Below are 23,091 nucleotides of genomic sequence, written 5' to 3' on the forward strand. Positions count from 1 at the left end.
TGGGCCCAAACAAACAGCCGCTCCCGGCCGAACAGTGGAGCTGGGCCCAAACAGTTGTGGGGCCGAAATAGCCGCGGGGCCGAAATAGCCGCGGGGCCGAAATAGCCGTGGGGCCCGCGGGGCCGAAATAGCCGTGGGGCCGAAATAGCCGCGGGGGTGAAACAGCCGTGCTGGCGACCCATGGGGCTCCTCTGCCTGGGAGTCTCCTGGTCTGTGGGCAATAAAAATCCATCTGGAAATGCGGTGTCCACTCACCCTCCGTGCTTTCGCTGGGAGCTACAATCCCGAGGTGCCCTAATCAGCCATCTTGGATCCGTCCTCCTGGAGATTTTATTTCTCTGAAATGAGGTGCCTCCACACCATGTTTGCTATTGACGCTCAGCTGCCGAATTTCCTGGCCCTTTGCATAGGGAAATGAACATTTTTGCATTTGAAAATCTTCACCTTCCTCCAGATTGGCTTCGATAGTGGCTCCATCTGAGATTTTTCCTATTTACCATTTGCCTGAGCACTGATTTGGAGGAAGAATCGTCTCTCCGCTGCCAGACAGGTTAGGTCTTGATCTATTTTCTTTATTTTTAAAAAATCATCCCTACTGACATTTAGGGTAAACGGGTGGTGGATGATGGGGGGACAGGAGAAAATACCCACTCTTTTCCCACTTTTATGTCCCCACAGCTTTCCCTGGGCTGATGACTTTCTAGGATTCTTATCACAAAAAAAGAACAATCTTTTTTCCACATTCATAACCAATAAATGCTCACTGAGAAAAATTTAGAACATGCATAAAGAAAATTATAAAATTAAAATAATCTGTAACCTCAGTACTCAGAGATGGTCAAGGAACCTTTTGAAATACATCATCCTGGCCGGACACGGTGGCTCATGCCTATAATCCCGGCACTTTGGGAGACTAAGTGGATCATCTGAGGTCAGGAGTTTGAGACCAGCCTCGTCTTTTAGTAAAGACGTGGTGAAACCCTGTTTTTACTAAACCTACAAAAATTAGCTGGGTGTGGTGGCAGGTGGTTTTAATCCCAGCTACTTGAGAGGCTGAGGCATGAGAATCACTTGAGCCTCGGAGGCAAAGGTTGCAGTAAGCAGAGATCATACCATTGCATTCCAGCCTGGGTGAGAGAGGAAGACTCTGTCTCAAAACAACAACAAAAACATCATCCTGTTTTTTCCTATGCATATATATAAATATATATCTACATATAGATTTATTTTAAAAAATAGATCACAATTATATTAAGTTTTACAACATGGGCATTTTAAAAATACTAAGCAAGGGTCTCTCTCCCTCATATTCAATAGTTTGATAACCCATAATATTCACTTACTATATCATGACTGTGATTTCATATCATCAATATTATTTATAACATTACTTTTCATGGCTAATCATTGTCTGTTGCATAGAAATTCCCTTGTTATACATTTCTATTGTATAAACTGCCTTTCTTCGATTTCTGAGATTGGCTACTTAAAAGTGTTTATCGGACACTTGTATTTGTAGTTTTTGAATTTTCTGTTTTTCCATTTGACACTTGTTTGCCCATTTGATTCGGAAAAGCTGATTACATATTAAAGATACAAAATTTTTATCATATATGTTGCAATAGATTTTTAGTTTATGGTTTTAAAATCTTTTTCATGAAATATGCCACATAGAGAAAAGTGCACAAAAGCATACAGCTCAGTAGTAATCTTGAACACCCGTGCAACTGTCATCTCCAAGCCAGCAATCCAAAACCTCCTGTACTTAGCAATTACTGTTCGCTTGTCCTCAGCAAAATCCAAACCCAACCCAAACAGAATGCTAGCTTTTATGATATGCACTTCCTTGCTTTGCTTTATAGTTTACCATGTAAGCACGCATCCCTAAATACTATAACATAGTTTTACTAATTTTCTGAACTTTATGTAGATGGGAACATGCAGTGTGTTCTTATATGTTGCCTGTAGCTGCGGTTCATTCCTTGTCATTCTTGAAGTTCGTTCCCGCAGTCTTCCATCTTATGACTGTAGCACAATGTATTTTTCCATTATTCTGTTGATGGACATTTAGGTCATTTCCAGTTTTGGGGGCAATTGATAAGGCAGCCATGAATATTCTTGTATGTGTCTCCTGGTGCATATACACGTGTAGTTCTTTTGCATATATAACTAAAATTGTGTTAAAGTATGTATAAGTTCAGCTTTGGCATACACTCACAAACGTTTTTCCAAAGTACTTGTACAATTTACACCCCACGTGGAGTGTCTGACTGTTTCTGTTGCTCCACGTCCTTGCCAAAACGTAGTGCTGTTAGCTTTTCATTTTGTTTTTATTTTTAAATTCCAGCCATTCAGGTGGGTGGGTTGTGGTATCTCATTGCGGCTTTAACCAGGAATTCCTAGGTGACTAATGAGGTGGGACACTTCTGGTCTGTTTATTTGCCATTTGGAGATCCTGGCTTGTAAGTGCCTGGTCATGTCTTTTTGCCATCTGTCTGTTCTGGCTTACCTGTCTTTCTTCCAATAGCTTTGCGGTTTTGGTGAAAGCCTCTGTTAGTTTCACGTGTCACAGATGCGTTCCCGTGATCTGTGACTTTTTCACTCTTCCGTTGGAGTGTCTTGATGAACAGAAGTTCTTAGTTTTAATGTAGTAAAGTCTACGCTAAAGTCGTGAATATACTCTCGTGTATTACTTTTCAGTGGCTTTATTAATTTGTCTTTTACATTCAGGTCTAAAATCCCCTGGGTGTTGATTTTTGAGTATTGTGTAAGGTAGGGTCAGTTTTATTTCCTGATAGATACCTAGTTGTCCCATTGCCATTTCCTTATAACTCTCAAGTATGACTTTTTCCCCATAAAGCAAATGCATACATATATATATGTACATATATATACACACACATATGTACATACATATATATAAACTCATTCTTGTTATCATTCAGTCCTACTGGCTTTGAAGAAGCAAGCTGCCATGGTGTAAACTGACTCTGGAGAAGGCCATGTGGTAGGGAATTGGATGTAGCCTCTAGGAACTGAGGTCTCAATCCTACAACCGCAAAGGGACTAGAGTCTATCAACAACCACGTGGGCTTGGAAGAGGACCCCAATCTTCAGATGAGAACGCAGCCTGACCAACATCTTGAGTGCCTGCCACCTTGTGAGGCTCTGAGCAAAGACCCAGCTAAGCCACACCTAGACTCCTGACCCACAGAAAATGTGAGATAAGAAACGTGTGCTTTTTAAAGCTGCTGGTATTATGATACTCTGTTTCTTGGCAATAGAACTTTGATACAATAAGCTTGTCAACTTCTAAAAAAAAATACTGTTGCAATTTTTATTGTGATTGTATTGAATAGATCATATTGGGGAAAATACAGTATTTTACAAAATCAAGCTTCCAGTTCCTGAACATAAAATATTTCTCTCTTTATATTCTTTTATATTTTTCTCAATGATATATTACAATCTTGGATGTGGAGATCTTCCAGTTTTTTGTTCAGCTTGTTACTAGGCTTTTGAAATATAATTTTATTTTATGTTTGTTATAATGGTTTTAATTATGTTTGTAGATGGTATATAAAAATACATTTTAAATATACTGCTCTTACATTCAGCAACCATGCTAAACTCTCTTATTGTATTAATTTGTACTTTATTTATTTTTTTTTTTGGTACTTTAATATTCACAACTTGTTACTTCACTTCCAAATCCTCTTTTATTTATTCTCTTGACTGAATTCTTAATTTCAAAAGCAAACTTTCTGATATTTTATCTTTGAGATCCATTTCTCCTACCACACCTTGTTGAAACTTGAGTAGCAATCTTCAATACTTTATTTCTGGTGAGTCTATTAAAAGCATTTCTCAGCCTTCCTAACTGGAATTGGTATATATAACCAGGTGAAAAAGGTAACCCCAAATCTAACCCCTCTTGGGCCTCCATTTCTCAATGATTATGAGTTGTTAATTCTGTATTTTGTTAGCTCTGTATTTCCTTAAAGTATTTTTTTTTTTCCCATTTATTTATTTTATTGCATTTTAGGTTTTGGGGTACATGTGAAGAACATGCAAAATTGTTGCATAGGAACACACGTGGCAGTGTGATTTGCTGCCTTCCTCCCCATCACCTACATCTGGCATTTCTCCCCTTGCTATCTCTCCCCAGCTTCCCACCCCCCACCGTCCCTCCCCTATTTCCCCCCAACTGACCCCAGTGTGTAGTGCTCCCCTCCCTGTGTTTTTTTTTTAACTTCTGTTTGTATTATCTAGTTTTTCTAGTTGTCATGGGGAAATGGCAGCTCTAATAATCTATCATACCCTTAACAAAAGTGGAAATGCTACAATAAGTTTTTAGCCATTTTGTGGAGGTGTAATTTGCATAATTTACAAACCAAAACATCCGATGATTATAAACGTACAATTCAATGAATTTTAGTTAATGTGTAGAGTCATGTAACTGTGACCACAATCCAGGTTTAGAACATTTCCATCATTCCTAAAGGTTTCTTCATGACTTGTAGTGGGTTTCCATTCTCAGTACTCAGTCCCAGGCAGCTACTGATCTGCTGTCTATCATTATAGATTGGCATTTTCTATAAAGTACACATAAATGGAATCATACAATCTGTGGTCTTTTGTGTTTAGTTTTTTAAAGCTTAGCATAATGTGGTCAGGTTCATCTGTGTAATTCCATGTAATGATTTATAGTTTTCAGTGTATGAGTTTTTAGTTGTAATTTTGTAATTTCAGTATATAAATCTTTTGTTTATTCCTATTTGTTTTGATACTATTTTTTTTTAAATTTTATTTTTTGGATTGTCTATTGCTAGTCTATAGACATACAATTGGCTTTTGTGTATTTATCTTGTTATCTGTGCCTTTGGTGAATTCTCTCAGTAGTTCTAGTAGATTTTTACGTTCTGTAGAAAAGAAAAAAATTTACTTTTTCAATATACATCTGACCTTTGAACAATGTGGGAATCAGGGGCACTGACTTCATAGTTGAAAATATGTGTAGAACTTTTGACTTCTCCAAAACTTAACCACTAATATCCTACTGTTGACTGGAAACCTTACCAATAACATAAATAGTTGATTAACTCATCTTTATGTATTATTTACTGCATTCTTACAAGAAAATATGTTAGAGAAAACAGAATGTGTTATTGAGAAAATCATAGGAAAGAGAAAATATATTTACTATTCATTAAATGGAAGTAGATTCATCATTTCATCATGACGGTTTTTATCCTTGTCTTCACATGAAGTAGGTGGAAGAGGAGGAGGAAGAGGAGAGGCTGTTTCTCTCAGGGGTAGCAGATGTGGAAGAAAATTCACGTATAAGTAGATTCATGCAGGTCAAGCTTGTGCTGTTCAAGGGTCAACTATGTACTGGATGCCTTTGATTTTTTTTTCTTAGTGTTTTTGCATTGGCTTGGTCCTCCACTGCAATGGTGAATGGAAAAGGTAAGAGCAGATATCCTTGCCTTATTCCCGATCTTAAAGGGAAATAATGCAGTTTTAAAAATCAGTCATATTGATACGTTTTTCATAGGTTTCCCCAACTTCATCAGGTTGGGGAAGTTTTCTTCTAGTCGTGGTTTGCAGAAACTTATTATTTTAAATGGATGTGGATTTTGAAAATTGAGAAAATCATGTGAGCTTTTTGTCTTTTATCTATTATTAATAATAATAATATTATTTATATTCTTCATTCTTCATGAGGAATATTTTTAGTTTTCTTGTGTTGTGATGCCTTTTTCTGGCTTTGACATCCGGCTAATGCCAGCCTTATAGAATGACTTGAGAAATGTTTCCTTCTCCTCTGTTTTCTGAAATAATTTGTGTAGGATTAATATTATTTCATTAATATTGATAGAATTCATTAGTGTAGCTATCTGGGCCTGGGCTTTTCTTGTGAGAACATTTTAACTATTAAATCTGTTTATTTACTTTTAGTTTTATTCATGTTTCCCTTTGTGTCAGTTTTGGTGATTTAGGTCTTTCATTTTATCTAAGTTGTTTAACTTTGTTGGCCTAAAGTTAATCACAGTCTCTCCTTATGATCCTTTTAATTTTTGTGGGTTTGGTGGTGACACCTTCTTCATTCCTAATTTTGGTAATTTTTATATTCTTTCTTTTTAGGCCCACCCATTGAGCTAAAAGTTTATCAATTTTGCTACTCTTTTCAAAAACCTAAATTTTAATTTTATTTATTTTTTTATACTGTTTCCTTATTTTCATTTCCATTGATTTCTATTCTGATATCTCTTTTTGCTTCTACTTGATTTTGGTTTAATTTGCTCTTCTTTTCTAGTTTTGTTTTTTTTTTAAAGTGGAAGCTTAGCGTGTTGAGAATTTTATTATTTTCTAATGTGAGCTTTCAGTGCTATAAATTTACCACAAGGTGCATATTTTCCTAACTTTATTAAAGTCTAATTGTCATACAATTAGCTGTACATTTTTAGAATGTACAAGTTAATATTTAATACATTTTGACATATGTATATGTGCAAGAAATTACACTGAAAATAATATACCGATCTGTCTTCTCCAAAGGTTTCTTTGTGCCCTGTGTAATCGTCTGCAGTCCTTCCTTGATGCCCTGATAATTTTTATGTTTTGTTTTCATTCTCATTCTGCTGAAAATATTTTCTAATTACTTTTGTAATTTCCTTTTTTTAGCCTTTGGTTGTTTAGAAGTATGTTGTTAAATTTCCAAATTTTCAAAATTCTTTGTTTTTAATTTCTAATTTAAGTCTATTGGGGGCAGAGAATATGCTTTAAATGATTTGAATCATTTTCAATTCATCAAGGCTTCTTCGTGGCTTATAGATCATTCATTCTGGAGAATGTTCTTCATACACTTGAGAAGACTATATTCTTCTGTTGGAGTGTTCTATAGGTGTCAGTTAGGTCAGTAGGGTTGATAGTGGTTCATAACTTTATACCTTTACTAATATCGTTATACATGTAAAGTTTATATCTTTATATTTTTACTAATTTCATCTATTGTTTACAGTGGCTTATTGAAATCTTCAGCTATAATCATTGACTTATCTATTTCTCTTTTAATTCTGCCAGATTTTGCTTATTGAATTTTGAGGTTTATGATTACATTCATAATATACATATTATTATACAGATTATTAGATTATTAATATACATTTACAACAATCATTCTATCTTGATGTATTAAGACTTTTATCATTATGAAATATTTCTCTTTATCGCTAGAAATGTTTCCTGTCTCAAAACCAGTTTTGCTTGATATTAATGTAGCCACTCTAGTTACCTTATTGTTAATGCCTGTATGTGATATCTACCTAAATACATCTACTTTCACTTTGTCTTTGAGTCTACAGTGTGTCTCTTATTGATAAAATATAATTTGAATTTGCTTTTTTTTTATCCAATCAGATAATCTTCGCCTTTTGTTTAAAGAGGTTAGTTCTTCCATACTTAATATAATTACTGATATGGTTACATCTGCCATTTTGCTACTTGTTTTCAATATGTCTTACTTTTTTTGTTTCCTCTGTCCCTCTTTTTTTTTTTGCCTTTTCTGTGTTAAACAAACATTTTTAATGTACCATTTTAATCTGTTTTTCTAATGATGTATTAAAATTTTTTTTCAAATACTATTTGCTCTGTAGGTTTAAAATATATATGTTGAGGTATCACAAAATACTTCACATCAGTACTGACCTAATCCTAGTAAAATGAGTCACTTTGCTATAATATAGCTCAATTTCTTTCCTTTCTTTTGTGTCATTATTGTCATATATATTTTAGCTATGTGTGATATAAGCTAAACAATGCAGTGTTATAATTCCTCTTTGAAATCATATTTTTCAAGAAATTAAGAGTAGGAAAAAGCAGAATATATATTTAATCATTATTTTATATTTAATTATATATTTACCATTTATAACTGCTCATTTCTTCCTGTGGATTTAAGTTACTATCTGGTGACATTTCCTTTCAACCTGAAAAATGTCCTATAGCATTCCTTGTAAGAATGGTTGGGTACTAACGAACTTTCTCAATGTTTACCTAGGAGTATCTTTACTTTCATTTTTGAATAATTTTTTTTGATACAGAATTCTTGGTTAACAGTTTTATATGCATCACACCCCCAGCACACTGAATATGTTATTCTACTGCCTTCTGGACTCCGTTGTTTCTGATGCAGAGTCTGCTGTTAATTGTTGTTGTTACTCTACACAACGAATTGTTTTACTCTTGCTACTTGCAAGGTTTTCTGATTGTTGTTGTTAGCTCTCAACAGGCTGATTATTCTATATTTATTCTACATTTGGTTTGAGCTTCTTGGATCAGTAAATTGTTGTTTTCATCAAATTTGGGAAGTTTTTGTCTACTACGTATTCCTTTGAATATTCAATTTACACACCTTTCTCCCTCTTCTCAAGTCATAGACCCCCCAGTTTACATGTGTTGGCATTCTCCATGTTGTCTCATTTGATGTCTCTGTTTATTTCTTTTAAAAATCTTTTCTCTGTTCTTCATGTTAGGTAAGTTTTATTTATGATTTCTCAGTTTACTGATTCTTTATTCTGTCATCTTAAATCCGATGATGAACTCATCTAGTGAATTTTCCTTTCTGTCATTGTATTTTTCATCTAGAGTTTTTATTTATTTTTATATTTTATATTTCTCTATTTTGGTGCTTGGTATGAGTCATTGTTATTATATTTTCCTTTCATTCTTTTTTTGATTTTTATAATTGCGGTGAAATTCACTGTTTTAAAATGTACATGTAATTCACTATTTTAAAGTGTACAATGCAGTGGCATTTAGGACATTCACAATGTTTTTCTAAAACATTTTCATCACTCCATAAAGAAACCTTATGCCCGTTAGGCAGTTGCACCCTATTTCTCCCTTCACTCAGTCCCTAGCAACCACCAATTTGCGTTCTTTATCTCTGGATTTACCTTTTGTGGATATTTCATGTAAATGGTATCCTATGATATTTTGTGTCTGGCTTCTTTCACTGAGCATAATGCTTTTGAGGTTTATCTACATGGTAGCATATATCAATGCTTCATTTATTTTCATGGCTGGATAATATTTCATTGTATGTATATACCATGATATCTTCATTCATCTGTTGATAAACACTTGACTGTCTCCACCTATTTGCTATCATGAATAGTGCTACTATAACTATGCATGTACATGTATTTGTCTGAGTACCTATTTTTAATTCTTTTGACGATATATGGGTAAGTGGAATTGCTAGGTAATATGATAATTCCATGTTTAGCTTTTGAGGAAATGACAAACTGTTTTCTGCAATGTCTGCACCATGTCACGTTGTACCAGTGATGTAGAAGACTTTTGATTTCTCCACGTCCTCGCCATGTTATTTTCTGTATGAAGTATAAAGTGTTACCTCTTTGTGGTTTTAATTTTCATCTTCCTAGTGACTAATACTGTTGAGCATTTTTTTTTTTTATGTACTTGTTGGCCATTTGCATATCATTTTGGAGAAAGGCCTATTCAAGTACCTTGTCCACTTTTTAATTGGGTGTTTATTTTTTCTTGTTGAGTTGTAAGAATTCTTCATGTATTCTGAATGCTAGATTCTCATTAGATATGTGCTTTGCAAATATTTTCTCCCATTCTGTAGGTTGTCCTTTTGTCGTTAAGGATACCCTCCTTTGATATAAAAAGTTTTTATTTTAATAAAGTCTAATTTATCTATTTGTCTTTCATTGCTCATGCTTTTGGTGTCCTATCTAAGAATTGGATTGCCAAATCCAAGATTGTGGAGATTAACCCTAAGGTTTCTTCTAAGAGTTTTATGGTTTCAGCTCTACATTTAGGTTGCTCATCCATTTTGAGTTCATTTTTTGATAGAATGTGAAGCAGTAATTTCTCTTTAATTTTTAAAACATAGTGTTCTTTAATTCTTTGAGTGTATTTCTGGATTCAGAGTCTAGAGTGCTCACCATTACACCATGGAACCATGAATGCATTTCTAATAGCTGCTTTGAACTCTCTGTCTGCTAAATCCAAATCTAACATCTGGGCCCAGTCAACATCAGTTTATATTGATTCTCTTTTTTTCTTCCTGAGTATAATTTATACTTTACCATTTCTTATCATTTTTTTGTTGAAAACTGGGCATTTAAAATAATATTTTGTAGCAACTCTGGATTATAAATTTTTCTGTAAGTATTAAAAAAAAGTAACTTGCCTGGACTTCATATATGAAATCGGACTTCTAATCATGCGTGGTTGATACAACTGTTTAGTTTCTTAAATTCTTATTTTTATCTTTAGCTTGATTTCCTAAGAGTTGCTCCTGTGTCTGCACAGATTAGTAGTCGGTCAGTCATTGGAAGATGCTCAGTGCTTCCATACTCTGCTGACTGATTTGCAGATGGGTTGTAGCTTGTACCCCACGTTCAGGCAGTTTTCAAATCTGCCTTTAGATTTAGTTCTACTTTCTGTTGAGCTCTCTTGAGTATTCCTGGCACATGCTAGAGGCTCTCTAGGTAGCCAAAGATGTGTGTATAGCTTAGTTATTTCTTCAAGGATATTCTCATTAAATTTCTGGTTGTCCTACCATTCACCCCAACTGGGACTGCAGTTTTAGCAGGGCTGTGGGTTTTCCTCCTTAATTTTCTTCTGAGTTTGCAACTTTTACTGACAATACAACCAAGTACTTCACTCCCAAACAGATCAGCCCTGTTTGGCAGTGAAAATGCTGTTTTCCCAGCCAGCCTTGTCCTGAAAAAAATACCATGCCAAGTTAGCTGGGGAAGGAAATGGAGCAGCCCTAGGCAAGAAAGTCACTAGATCCTACTGTTCTTACTCAAAATTCTTGCAGTCTTCATGAATACATGCTCCCAGTTTGTTGTTTGCTTTGGGTCAATGTTATGGATAAAGTTTGTGTCTCCCCAAAATTAATATGTTCAAACCCTAATCCCAGTATGATGATATTTAAAGCTGAAGACTTTGAGAGGTGGAGCCCTCATGAATGGGATTAGATCCCTTATAAATAGGCCCCCAGAAAGCTCTGTCACTCTCTTTCTGCCATGTGAGGATACAAAGAGAAGTTGGCAGTCTACACCCTGGAAGCCAGCCCTCACCAGAACTCAACCCCTCTGATCACAGATTCTCAATTTCCAGAACTGTGAGATATAAATTAGGTTGTGTTATAAGCCGCTTAGTCTGTGTTACTTTGTTATAGCAGTCCAAATGGACAGAGGCAGTCAATTTCCAGAGCTCTTAGTGTTTGTTTTTGATAGTTTTGTCCAGTTTTTACTTGTTTTATGGGGAGAAGTTTACTGAAGTTTTCTCCACCATGGCTAGAAATCCTGCTACCTCAATAACTGTTTTTTAAGTTTGAGTTTTTCATTTTTACCTAGTTGAAGAGATCATAGTCTTCTCTATGGCTCTGCCCTTAGTTTCATGTTTTGGATTTCTTCATTCTAAGATTACACTGTAATTAACAGAAATTTTATATTATAATGTAATGGTTTCATTTTTCCATTCAAATATTTAGTCATTTCACATTTATGTATTTCATTGTATTGAGGCAGGATTGTAGCTCATTTTTTCTTCTTGTTGTTGGCTAGCTGTCCATACCAATTTTTGAATAATTTATTTTCTGGTTGATTTGGAAAGCAAGATTTTTAATGTTTGAGTGATATATTTTCTTACTTGGATCTTTTTTCTGTTCTGTTGATTAATTTTTTTATTCACACTTTCTTTTATTTTTATTCACTCATTTATTTGAGATGGAGTTTCATTCTGTTGCAGAGGCTAGAGTGCAATGGTGCAATCCTGGTTCACTGCAACCTCTGCTTCCCAGGTTCAAGCAATTCTCATGCCTTGGCCTCCCAAGTAGCTAGGACTACAGGTATGTACCACCATACCATATAATGGCTAATTTTTGAATTTTTGGAGAGATGGGATTTCACCATGTTGGTCAGGCTGGTCTCAAACTCCTGACCTCAGGTGATCTTCTCTCCTCAGCCTCTCAAATTGCTGGGATTACAGGCATGAGCTACTGTGCCTGGCCTTGTATTCGCTCTTTCTTAGAAATGCCACATTGTTTTAATTATTATACTTTCAGAATGCCTTCTAATAGAGAGTATGACAAGATCCTACCCCCTGCCCTTGCACATTTTGAACCATACAATGGGCTCCCATTGTCCACACTGCAGAGTTAGCGTTCATTGATTCACTAATTCCTGCATCCTACAGATGTTTATTGAGCTTGTATCTTACGTCAGGCAATGTGATGCTTAGGGATTCAACGGTGAGCCACACTGGCCTAGTTTTTGCCTTGCTGAGATTTGCAGGTTGGCATGCAGACAGGAAAAAAGGTAAACAGACAAACTCATCAAATGCCTGAAAATTCTAACAAGCAACATCAGACAAAGAATCGATATGGGAGATTTCTGTTTCAGAAATTAATGTGTAAGTCAAAGCCTGCAGGATAGGTAGGAGCCAGGTAGGAACTAAACATTGTTTTTGTTGTTTTTTTTTTCCCAAATGCTTGTTCATTTGTCCCAACGCCACTAGTTACAGAATTTCTCCTTTTTCCATAGGTGTGGGAGGGAGCAGACCATGTGAACGGAACAGCACATGCTCATACGCTGACATGGAAAGGAGCCAGAGGACCTGAAAAACAACCTGCATTAACTCACTTAGGAGAGTGGCCTGACCTGGTGTGTATGAGGGGTTGAGATGGTCAGGGAGGGGGCAGTGGGCAGATCATGCTGGGCGTTGTAGACCATGGAGGGGAAGTTGGATTGCATCCTTAGGGCAGCAGGAAGCCCCTTATCGGGTGGCTCCAGGGCAGCGGTGCACTATGGTTTAAGACCACTGTGCTGTGTGTGGTCTGGATAAAGGCTGAGTGCCTGCAGGGGTGAGTGAGAGGGGGTGGAGTCCAGACTGAGGGAGGGGAGACAGGGTGGGTGGCCAGATGATGGACAGCAGGTCCTACTGATGGGCCAGACATGAGGCAGATGGAAAGGAGGGCAATTCTCTCCCCCTGCAGCTTCTGGCAACCGGCCTTTTTGGTTATTAACTGGGGCAGGCAGAGAAGAAATCCCTGGTTAGGTTCCTGTGGGTGAACAGAGCCCCCAACAAACTGCCTTTCTGTAGCCAGCATCTACCCTGAGACAGGAGCATCCTCTGTGAGTGCCTTGGGAGATGATTGGTGTGGGGATATAGCACACTTCTTTGGAAATCCAGTGGTGTGGATGGCGAGGGGGTGACACCCGGCCTCTTGCTAAACAGCACGCACCAGGCTGGGGAGGGCTGAGAGCGTGGCAGGAAAGGCGATCCGTGCAAAAGCAAGACGTAAACAATTGACAGAATGTTATGGGCTGAACAGAAATGTCAGGGTATTAAAGTGGGTGTCTGAGAAAACAGACAGTTGCTATCTGAGATGATGTATAAGCCAGTGCCAGTTGTCACAAATGTGTGAGGTGCCTCTGTGAGCAGAGAGGAGGCTGAGCTGCATTTTAGGAAGGCAGGCGGTAGGGGCTCTGAACTGGGCCAGGCCCTACCGCAGTGGGGATGGAGCCAGATGCCCTCCCACACTGCCCGCTGTTCTGCGCCTGGCTGCCGCCCTTCCGGTTACACGCAGAGTGCATCTCCCTGGCTGGAATGGGAGTTTCATCAGGACAGTGTGTGACGTGGTCCCCAAGAGTCCTGCTCCCTGGTGGACATGCCCAACCTGACGTTCTCCCCGGGTGTGGGTGAGCCCTGTGTATGTGATGTGGTGCATGGCAGAGGTGAAAGGATTTTTAAAAATTTGATTTATTTATTTTGTATTTTAGATTCAGGGTCCATGTGCAGGTTTGTTCCATAGCATATTGCATGATGCTGAAGTTTGAGCTTCTGCTGAGCCCCTCACCCAAATACTGAACATAGTACCTGATAAGAAGCTTTTCAGTCCTTGCCCCCTCTCTCCTTCCCCACTTCGGAGTCCCCAGTGTCTCCAGTGTGAATCATGGACTTCTCCTTCTCACTGCTGGGTGCCCAGCATCTTCACCCATTGTGCTTGGTGTACTTTAGTGCCCAGATGCCTCTCTGGGGATTTGAGCTGTTTTATCTTTGGTCCTTATTTCTCTACATTCAAACAGCTTGGCTTATTCCTGATGGTCTTAAAGACAGAATCCCCCCGTTTTTATAAAATGCACTGTGGCCGTTATTGAAAAGAAGAGGACAAAGTGAAAATCCGATGAAAGTAGAAAAATGGTGTGTTCAGCATCAAGGCCAGAGAGCAGGTGGCATAGGATATTCTGGAGGGTACTGGGTGCCAGCCTTGGCCGTAGCTCCCTAGCACTCTCTGGGACGCCACGGGGAAACCAACTCAAACCACTTATCGTGGCTACTATCAGATTAGATGATCTCTTAAACACAAGCTTTCAGATTCTCTGAGGGTTAAACGTGTTTGCCAGCAATATTTAAAGCTACAAAGTTATAAGACAACCAATGGTTTAGCTAGTTACTTGGAAATTATTACAGAGGGATTTAATTTACACAAGAAGAAAAGAGATTGTTCTCTGCCCTCCAAGGGCCACGCAATGTAATGGGTGATTGGGACAGCACTGACTGGGTGCAGTAGCTCATGCCTATAATCCCAGCACTTTGGGAGGCTGAGGCGGGGTATCACGAGGTCAAGAGATTGAGGCCATCCTGGACAACATGGTAAAGCCCCTAAAATACAAAAATACAAAAATTAGCTGAGCATGGTGGCGCGTGCCTGTAGTCGCAGCTACTTGAGAAGCTGAGGCAGGAGAATCACTTGAACTCGGGAGGCAGAGGTTGCAGTGAGCTGAGATCACGCTACTGCACTCCAGCCTGGCAACAGAGGGAGACTCCATCTCAAAAAAAAAATAATAATAATAATAAAGAAAATAAAAAAAAAAAAAGAAATGGGACAGCATTGAAACATACATTTTTCGGAAAGCTCGTTATTGAAAATACTGAGGCCTTCTGCTAACCCTGTCATTCCCTCACAGAGCTAAGAGTCCTCCATTGACAGCAATACCTTGTTTTATGCCAATGTCCTTGGATATTTCCATGTAAGCCCACATTTCAGACATCGAGTTAAATATGCAACCGATGCTTGGTGCTTTTTCAGGACTAGATGTATCAGAGAGGAAGACACAAATGCACATACAGAAGCACAGGATGTGCCTATCTCAAGTAGAAAGGGATTTCACGTTGGCAATGTAACGCTTCCAAAGCCGTTTGAAAGGTCAGAGGAGAGAAGGTCGAACTGGCTGAGGTTCTCTGACATGCTGCTGGCTTTCAGAGACTCCAGACTTTGCTAGCAAGCACCAGCAATGGCTACAGTTGCCTCCTGCGCATAGCTGGGACTTTGCAGGCTGTCATCCAAGTTCATCCAGCAGAACCTGTGCATCTGCCACTGCTGTCCCAGGAAAAATGATATGGCTCCTGCCCATTAAATACTGGGCAACTGTTTCCCTCGTTGGCCCATTTCATGAGATTCCAGAAAATATAGTTTCCAGGTTTCTAGCCCCTGTGGTGGGGGAAGAATGGAGGAGAGGGGTGCTGCCTCAGATTCAGCAACAGACAGCATGGAGCCCAGAAAGCTGCAGGAACACGGTATTGAGCCAGCATGTGGCTTGCCACAGATAATGCAGCTGACTCCAGTGATCTTTAGGTTCATGGATGACAAAGTGCCCCTTAACTCTTCCAATCTCCTAGGGAAATGGATGGCAGGAAAACCAATGTCAAGTCCACGGAGGCAGCAGGGAGACAAGTGCAAGGAGGGTGTGTGATTCCTCATCAGTGCTGGCGCTGGAAGCAGAGGCCGGGTCTCCTGGATGGTCATCCCCTCTTCCCCTGGCCCTGTAGGGCCATCCCTGTCATGACAGTAGGAGAGAAAGCAGAGCCACAGAAGGAGAGAAGAGATGATAGAGGGAAGAGAAGGTGGGGGTGGGAATGCAACCTGCAGGTGCACATGAAAGTGACCACATAGCTCCGTATGGTAATTGGAGAGTTCCTGAGAAGGCAGTTCTCCGGTGAACCAGGCTTGGGCAACCCTGGAAAATTTTGGAGGCATGATGTAGAGCTGTGCTTGCACATGTGTGCTTGCGTGTGTGTGCATGTGTGTATGCAGTGAAACAAGCAAGGTAAAATAGAGGCATGTCATGGTGGCCCATCCTCCAGCCAATAAAGAGATCTGTGCCTGTGAATCAGCCTCTCGTGCTTCCTTCCCCCTGATTGAGATCCTGCCTGGCTCCTGAAGAGTATAGATGGATGGATGGATACATAGATAGATAGATAAATAGATGGATGGATGGATAGGTGGATGGATGGATGGATAGCTAGCTAGCTAGCTAGGTAGATAGATGGACAGATAGTTAGATGCATGGCTGGATCCTGCAGAGCACAAGGACCAACCTAACAAAAACCTCAGGAAGGGTGTGAAATACTTAGCCTTTGAGACCAGAGTGGTTCAACTATGGGAGCTGCCTTTCCTTTGCCTAGATGAACAAGCTTGAGTTTCTGCTTTGTGTTCAGAGGCTGAGGCCAGGTGAGGTGCAAGGAGGCTCTATGTTCTGCCTGGAACCATGGGTGGATTCCACACGGAAAGGCTGAAGTAAGAAGGGGAAATCCCGGACGCCTCCCCTTAAGGTCCAGATGGGCTTTCCAGATCTGTTTCATTGAGATGTCCTCTCTGGAGGAAAGCTGTGGTTATTGAGCACTGGGATGGGTGAGGACAGGCCATTTGTCACAAGCAGGGCAGAGGAGGGGACTTTGAAGTTTAGAGGTCAAGTTCGTGCCCCAGGTTTTGGTCCCCCAACATGTGAATTTGACTCAGGATGTGAAACGTGGTCGAGGAGACAGCCAACCCATGAAGCCCCTGGTGGCCCTGCGCTCTTCCTCTGATGGTCAGATATTTTCCCTTGGATAGGAAATAAGAAACAAGCAACTGCTCCAAGTCACTGCAGGGGAAAAGGAATCTTGAAGGCAGAGCCCACAGCCTACTGCAATTGCGAAGTTTCTCTATCATCTCATGATTTGTTTTTAAGTCATGAACGTTTGTATTCTATTTATTACTATCTATCTGCTTTAATGAAAAAAGTTAATGATTGAGCTTCATTATGTCATCAAAGTGATCTATAGGAGGACCTGTCCCCCTTTCCCTGTGGCTTCATCCTGTGCCTCTCCCCTGGCTCCACGTGCCATACCCCCACCCTGCCTCGCATGGATGAGAGTCCTCTGGTTTGAAAGACTTTGTTGAGAGGATAGTGTTTTGGGAATTCCTGGATCTCAGCCTCCCTCCATCCCTCTGGCAAGGTAGCAGCACACTGGTACTCAGGTTCAGGCTGTGATTTTTCAGGGCAGCAGTTGTATTAGTCAGGGTTCTCCCGAAAATCAGAACCTATCAGATGAATGGGTAGATAGATAAGTAATAGATATAGATAGATAATAGGTAGAGAAATAGATGACATAGATAGATGATAGATATAGATAAATGATAGATATAGATATATATCAATAGATGAATGATGTAGATAAATAGTTAATAGATAGATGATAGGTGGATGATAGATTAAATAAATACATGAATGGATAGATGGATGGAGGCATAGACAGATAAATGGATGGATGAATGGATAGATACATGGAAGGATGGATACATATATGTATATATGTATAGATAGATGTATGTATGTATAGATAGATGTATGTATGCATGTATGTATAGATAGATAGATAGACAGACAGATAGACAGATTTCTTATAAGGAATTGACTCATGTGATTGTGGAGGCTGACAAGCCCAAAACCTACAGAATCAACATCTCAGTTTGAGTGTGAAGGCCATCAGGCTGTTGTGAAACCACAAAGAGCTGATATTCGAGTTTCAAGGCTGGCAGGTAGGAAGAGTCTTCTCTTACTGAGGGGAGGTCAGGCTTTGTTTTTAATGCTGGTCTTCAATAGATTGGGTGAGGCCACCCACACTGGGGAGGGCCATCTGCTTTACTCAGTCTACCTTTTAAAATGATAATCTCATCCAGAAACACCCCTTGGAAGCACCTAGAATAATGTTTGACCAAATATCTGGGCACCCTGGGGCCCAGTCAAGTTGGACATAAAATTAACCATCACAGCAGTATTTAGAGCAAGAATTAGTGTCATCAAGAATTTTCTTTGGATGGCCATTGGGTTTTTCTTTGTCTGGGCACCAGAGCCCTAAAAGGGAAGTACTTTTTGGTTTCTTCTCTGTCCAGGAGGATCAAGCCTGGCCTGTACCTTGATGTGAGTCAGGATCACAAGCCAGTGGCCAATGCAGAGCCTGAAGGCAACTGCTCTGTACACGCTGAGGAATTTCCATTCTCAGCTCTAATAGCAAGCCAACCTAGTCTGACCCTGACGGAGCCCTGAGCCCCATCTTCTTCCACCTCGGTTAGCCCCGATGGCTCTGGGGGCTTTCCCTGCACTCATACTTCCAGCTGCACCTTTTGACAGTGGCCAGGTCTACAGCAGCTGTGGGGGAAAAACACTGTGTTAGCTGTTCCTATGAACACAGGAAAGAACTGGGATTGGGAGCTTAGCCTGGCAGTCAGACTTAAGTAGGCAATCCCCTGAGCAATGCAGCAATAAGCAAAACATAATCAAACCGGGTTCCCTTTCCTCTTTCCTCCACCCCTTCCCATCCCCTCTTTTTCTCATTGTTCTCTCTCTCTTTTTTTCTTCTCTTCCTTGCTTTGTCTGCTTTTCTTTCCTACAAAGGGGAAAAGATGTCTTTTTTAACTCCAACTGAGAGAGTTTCAGCTACGTGGAGCTAGATTTCCAGTTGTACCTCACACTTCGTGTAGCAGCTGATTGGGAAATAAAACGTCTTACATTTAGATAAATAAGCAACAACAACAAAAAAATCAGAAAATTAATAACCAGAAAGATACACTCATTTTACTACAGTATTTCTGAAACAAAACAAAATGCAGGCTCCATCAAAGCCAGGTCTGTGGGTAGAAACATAAAGTCCTGTGGTAGGGAGCTGGGGGGAACTGGGAGGTCTGCTGGGGCTGTCATGGCAGGGCGTGGGCTGATTCCTGGGGTCCCCTGCCTTACCAGCACCCCATCGATGGCTCTGCCGTTAGCCCTGCGTGTAGCTTAAGTGTGTGATAATATGGTGGGAGCTGAGCCTTCCCTGCAGAGCCAGCCCCTGGGACCTCTGTGACCTAATCCCACCCTCCAGAGATGCAGCCCCCATGTGATCAGTTGCTCCTACTTGGAGACTCCTGAGGCTCTCTGCTACGTGCATATCACTCTACCTCTGCCCACTGCTTCTGGAAGTGTTTCCCACGCCCATCTCCTACCTGGAGTGCTTCCCTAACATTCATGAGTGTTTGCCATGTACCTGGGTCTATGGGCAATTTATGCTTATTGAGTCATTGAACTTCACAACACCCCTGTGAGGTGGACACTATTATGATCCCCACTTTACACATAAGGGCAGTGAGGTACAGTGGGCGTCCAGCACGCACAGATAAGGACAAAGCTGAGCTTCAAACACCAGCATTTGGTCTCTGGCTAGAGGTGGCCTTCTACTGGGTTAGGATCAGAGGCTTCATGTAAGTTTAAATATTAATAATCATTTTAAAACAGGGGACTATCAAAATACAAATACTGAGGCGTTACTGAGATGATTGCTTTTTCAAAAATGGACATCTTTATGAGGACAGCATCTGGCTCTGTTGCTCAAACTGGAGTGTGGTGGTGTAATCACAGCTCACTGCAGCCTCAAACTCCTGGGTTCAAGCAATGCTTCTGCTTCAGCCGCCCACAAAGTAGCTGGACTACAGGCATGCACTACCATGTCTGGCTAATTTAAAAAACATTTTTATGTAGACACGGGGTCTCACTATGTTGCCCAGGCTGGTCCCAACTCCTGGACTCAAGCGATCCTCCTACCATGGCCTCCTGAATCACTGAGATTATAGGCATGAGCCACTTCACTTGGTTCTGAAAAATGGACATTTTTGATGCATAAAACTGCCATGCGTGAATGGTGCCAGTCACAGGACAACAACAGGGTTTATGAGATTGATGTGACTCCGTGGCGCACTTGCTCACAGGGGTGTGGGCCAGGGATATCCTGAGTCAGTGGTTTCTCGATGAACACTTTTCCCTTCCAGGGCTGTCGGTGTGCTTCCACAACTCTTTTTCCTCCTAGGAGGAAGCCGGGGAACTTCTAACTTGTAGCTCATACTCCTGCCACCACCACTCTCCCCAGTGCCCAGCTTGTCCCGAGCTGCCATCACACAGGACGGAAATCCACTCCATGAACACACCACTGCCCTTTTCTGCCCTCACGCCTTCCTTATGTAGAGCGCACTCTCCCACCCCTTTTCCCCTTTCCTCCTCTCTCCTCCATTGCCATCTGTGTCTTATGAAGTCCTTATCTCCCCCAAGAACTGCTGAGATTCTAGCCCCTCGCCTGACTCCACCCTTGGGTGCTGCCCCAGGTGATCTTTTCCTACAATGACCTGCCCTGTGTTGTGGGTGCTGTTCACTCCGGCAGATTCATCACCTCCAGGCTTGTCTTCCACGTCCATGCTATGTACAGTGTCCGCCAGAGGGTCACACACACACAGACTAGCACACGGCCAGGGTGCATGGCTGGGGGAGAAACCTCAGACCTGCCCAGTGGGGACTTATCAGTCAGCAAAAGTCCTCAGAGTTGAGTCCCTGTGCTCAGCCTTGGCGGGGGGCTTTGGGCAAGGCGTGCTCCCGTCCTCAGAGGGGAAGGTATGATACATGTATAAATACATCAATCCCTCTGCTAGAAGAACACCACACATGTTTGTGAGGAGGAAGAGAGCCAAACCACAGGCATACAGAATACAAGGTCACACCTGGCAGGGAAGGGAGAGGTTCGAGAAGGCCTGAGAGCTGGCCATCGGAGGACAGGACTCTGTCTTCTTGGGCTCAGATGCTCTTAGCATGAGTTTCTTGCAAATATAAGGCTGCAGGTGGCCTTTCCTTTGGGGAGCAGCAAAGGAGGGAACATGCATGCTTTCTCTCCCAACGTCGGGAATCTTGCAGGGACATGAGAGGGCCTGCAGGATGTTGGCCATTCCCAGCTCTGCAGAAGGGCTGTGAGGGTGCCCAGTGCAACTGGAGCTGGAAGCATGAGAGGCTCTGTAGGTAGAGATATGGTGAGGGCATTGTGTGTTGAGACCACAGGGCTCAGACTGGCTGGTGGAAGGATCTCAGCAGTTCTGAGCTGAGCAACCAGAGGGATGAATTACCTGTAACTGAGATAAAGAAGACTGAGGGATGAGAGAATGTGGAAGAAGAAGATGTGGAGGAGGAAGGTGGCAGGAATTAAGCTTTACAGATTCAAGTGTGCAATGCTCATTACTTTGGTAAGAAGTGGGATAAGAATCTGCAGTCCAGAGGAATGGTCCTGAGTGAAGATCCACCCAAGATACCCTCAGCATGTAGACTGACTCTTCCCTGCAGAGAGAGATATATTATATACAATCTGCACATGGGGAGAGCAAGCCCCAGAGAGGGTACGCAACTCACAGTGATGAAGGGTCTCACAGCTAGTGAACGGTGATGTTAGGATTCAAACCAGGGGCTGGGTGACTCCTCATCGGGTCCTCTTAACCACTGGACTGCCTGCATGGCAAAGCAGTACTACTGCCTATTGGAGCAGGCCAAACCACTCCCCTCCCGGAGACTTCAGCATGCATTGATGGCTTTTGCTGTATTGAGGCACTCCGTGGAAACAATAAGAACTAGATATTAATATATTGGGCAAGGATTCCATTGTGTACAGCAGTGGCTCTGCAAGTGCTACCCCAGGACAGTGGCTCAGCATCACCCGGAAAGAGTAGGAAGCACAAATTCCTGGGCTTCACCCCGAACCATCTGAATGAGAGACTCTGGAGGTGAGGTTTTAAGACCTCCAGATGAGAATTTGAAAACCATCAGCAACATCTCCCTCTGCCCTTCCCCAGATGCCTGCCCCTGCCTTTCTCCAGGGGCCCTAGCAGTTCTGCTCCCAGGCAGGTGCAGTGGGAGAGCCTGGCTCAGCTGGGGCTGTGCAGCCTGGTGGCTGTGGAGCCTGCCACTGAGAGCAAGAGCTGTCGCAGGGTCAATGACACTGCTGCTGAGCAGATGTGGTGCTCAATGTCCTTCCCTCTTGTCAGTGGTGGGTATGGGAAATAGAGCTCCAGAAAACAGGACGTTTCCTGACTTGATCCTTTTCCCCCTCCCATCACATAGACCCCAAATCAAGGCAAGGGAGTAGGCTTGATTGTGATGGCCAGAGATCCCCATGGCAGAAATACAGATATAATATCACTTGGGGTGTTTGCAGATACTTGATCTTGCACAGGGAGAGAGAGAAGTCCTAAATTCAAATGTCTCCGGGCGCCAGGCACCAAAAGCAATGGTGAAGTGGCGCGTGTCTAAGAAGCACACATTCCTTTTGGTTTAGAACTTCTCACTTTCTTAAAAAAATAAATGTTTTATTTTGGAGTAATTTTAGATTTACAGAGAAGTTGCAAAGAGAATACAGAATGTTCCAAAGAGAATACAGAATGTTCACCTCTCGCTGAATTCCCCTAACATTAGCAACTTCTATTCCCGGGGTACATTTGTCAAAACTAAGAAACAACATTGTTCTATTATTATTGTTACTGAACTCCAGATCTCATGTGGGTTTCGCTTGTTTTCCACTCATGCCCCCTTTCTGTCCCAGGATCCAGTTTGAGGAATTCCTCCTGGTTCCCATGACTTTGATAATATCCATGTGTACTGGCCAGGTAGAAAGAATGTCCTTCACACTTCTGATAGAAGTAGGAGGTAGGCCGACAAAAATCCTGGGATTTTTGTTTTTATAGGACAGTATATTTTCCTGTTGCATTTCCTAATTTTAGATGTTGGTTACTAGTTTATAAATACTGGTTGATATCAGGCAGTGCCTCACGGCTCTAGAAGAAGCCACTTAAATAAAGTCTACAGAAATGTTGCCTTGTGCCGGGCGTGTGGTGGCTCACGCCTGTCATCCCAGCACTTTGGGAGGCTGAGGTGG

The 23,091-nt window shown here is 41.2% G+C and overlaps 1 long non-coding RNA gene across 1 annotated transcript in view; it reads left to right on the plus strand.

Moving 5' to 3' along the window:
- Positions 1 to 325: 325 nt before the first annotated feature.
- LOC116530794 overlaps positions 326 to 23,091 on the plus strand; it is a 79,651-nt gene continuing 56,885 nt past the window's right edge. Inside the window, exons 1-2 of the long non-coding RNA XR_004260131.1 lie at positions 326 to 550; positions 12,594 to 12,713. This is a non-coding gene — a long non-coding RNA (uncharacterized LOC116530794). The remainder of the gene's footprint in view (positions 551 to 12,593; positions 12,714 to 23,091) is intronic.

Source organism: Sapajus apella, unplaced genomic scaffold (genome assembly GCF_009761245.1).
Source record: "Sapajus apella isolate SASKATOON/1434 unplaced genomic scaffold, GSC_monkey_1.0 scaffold68, whole genome shotgun sequence".
Lineage (NCBI taxonomy): Eukaryota > Metazoa > Chordata > Mammalia > Primates > Cebidae > Sapajus > Sapajus apella.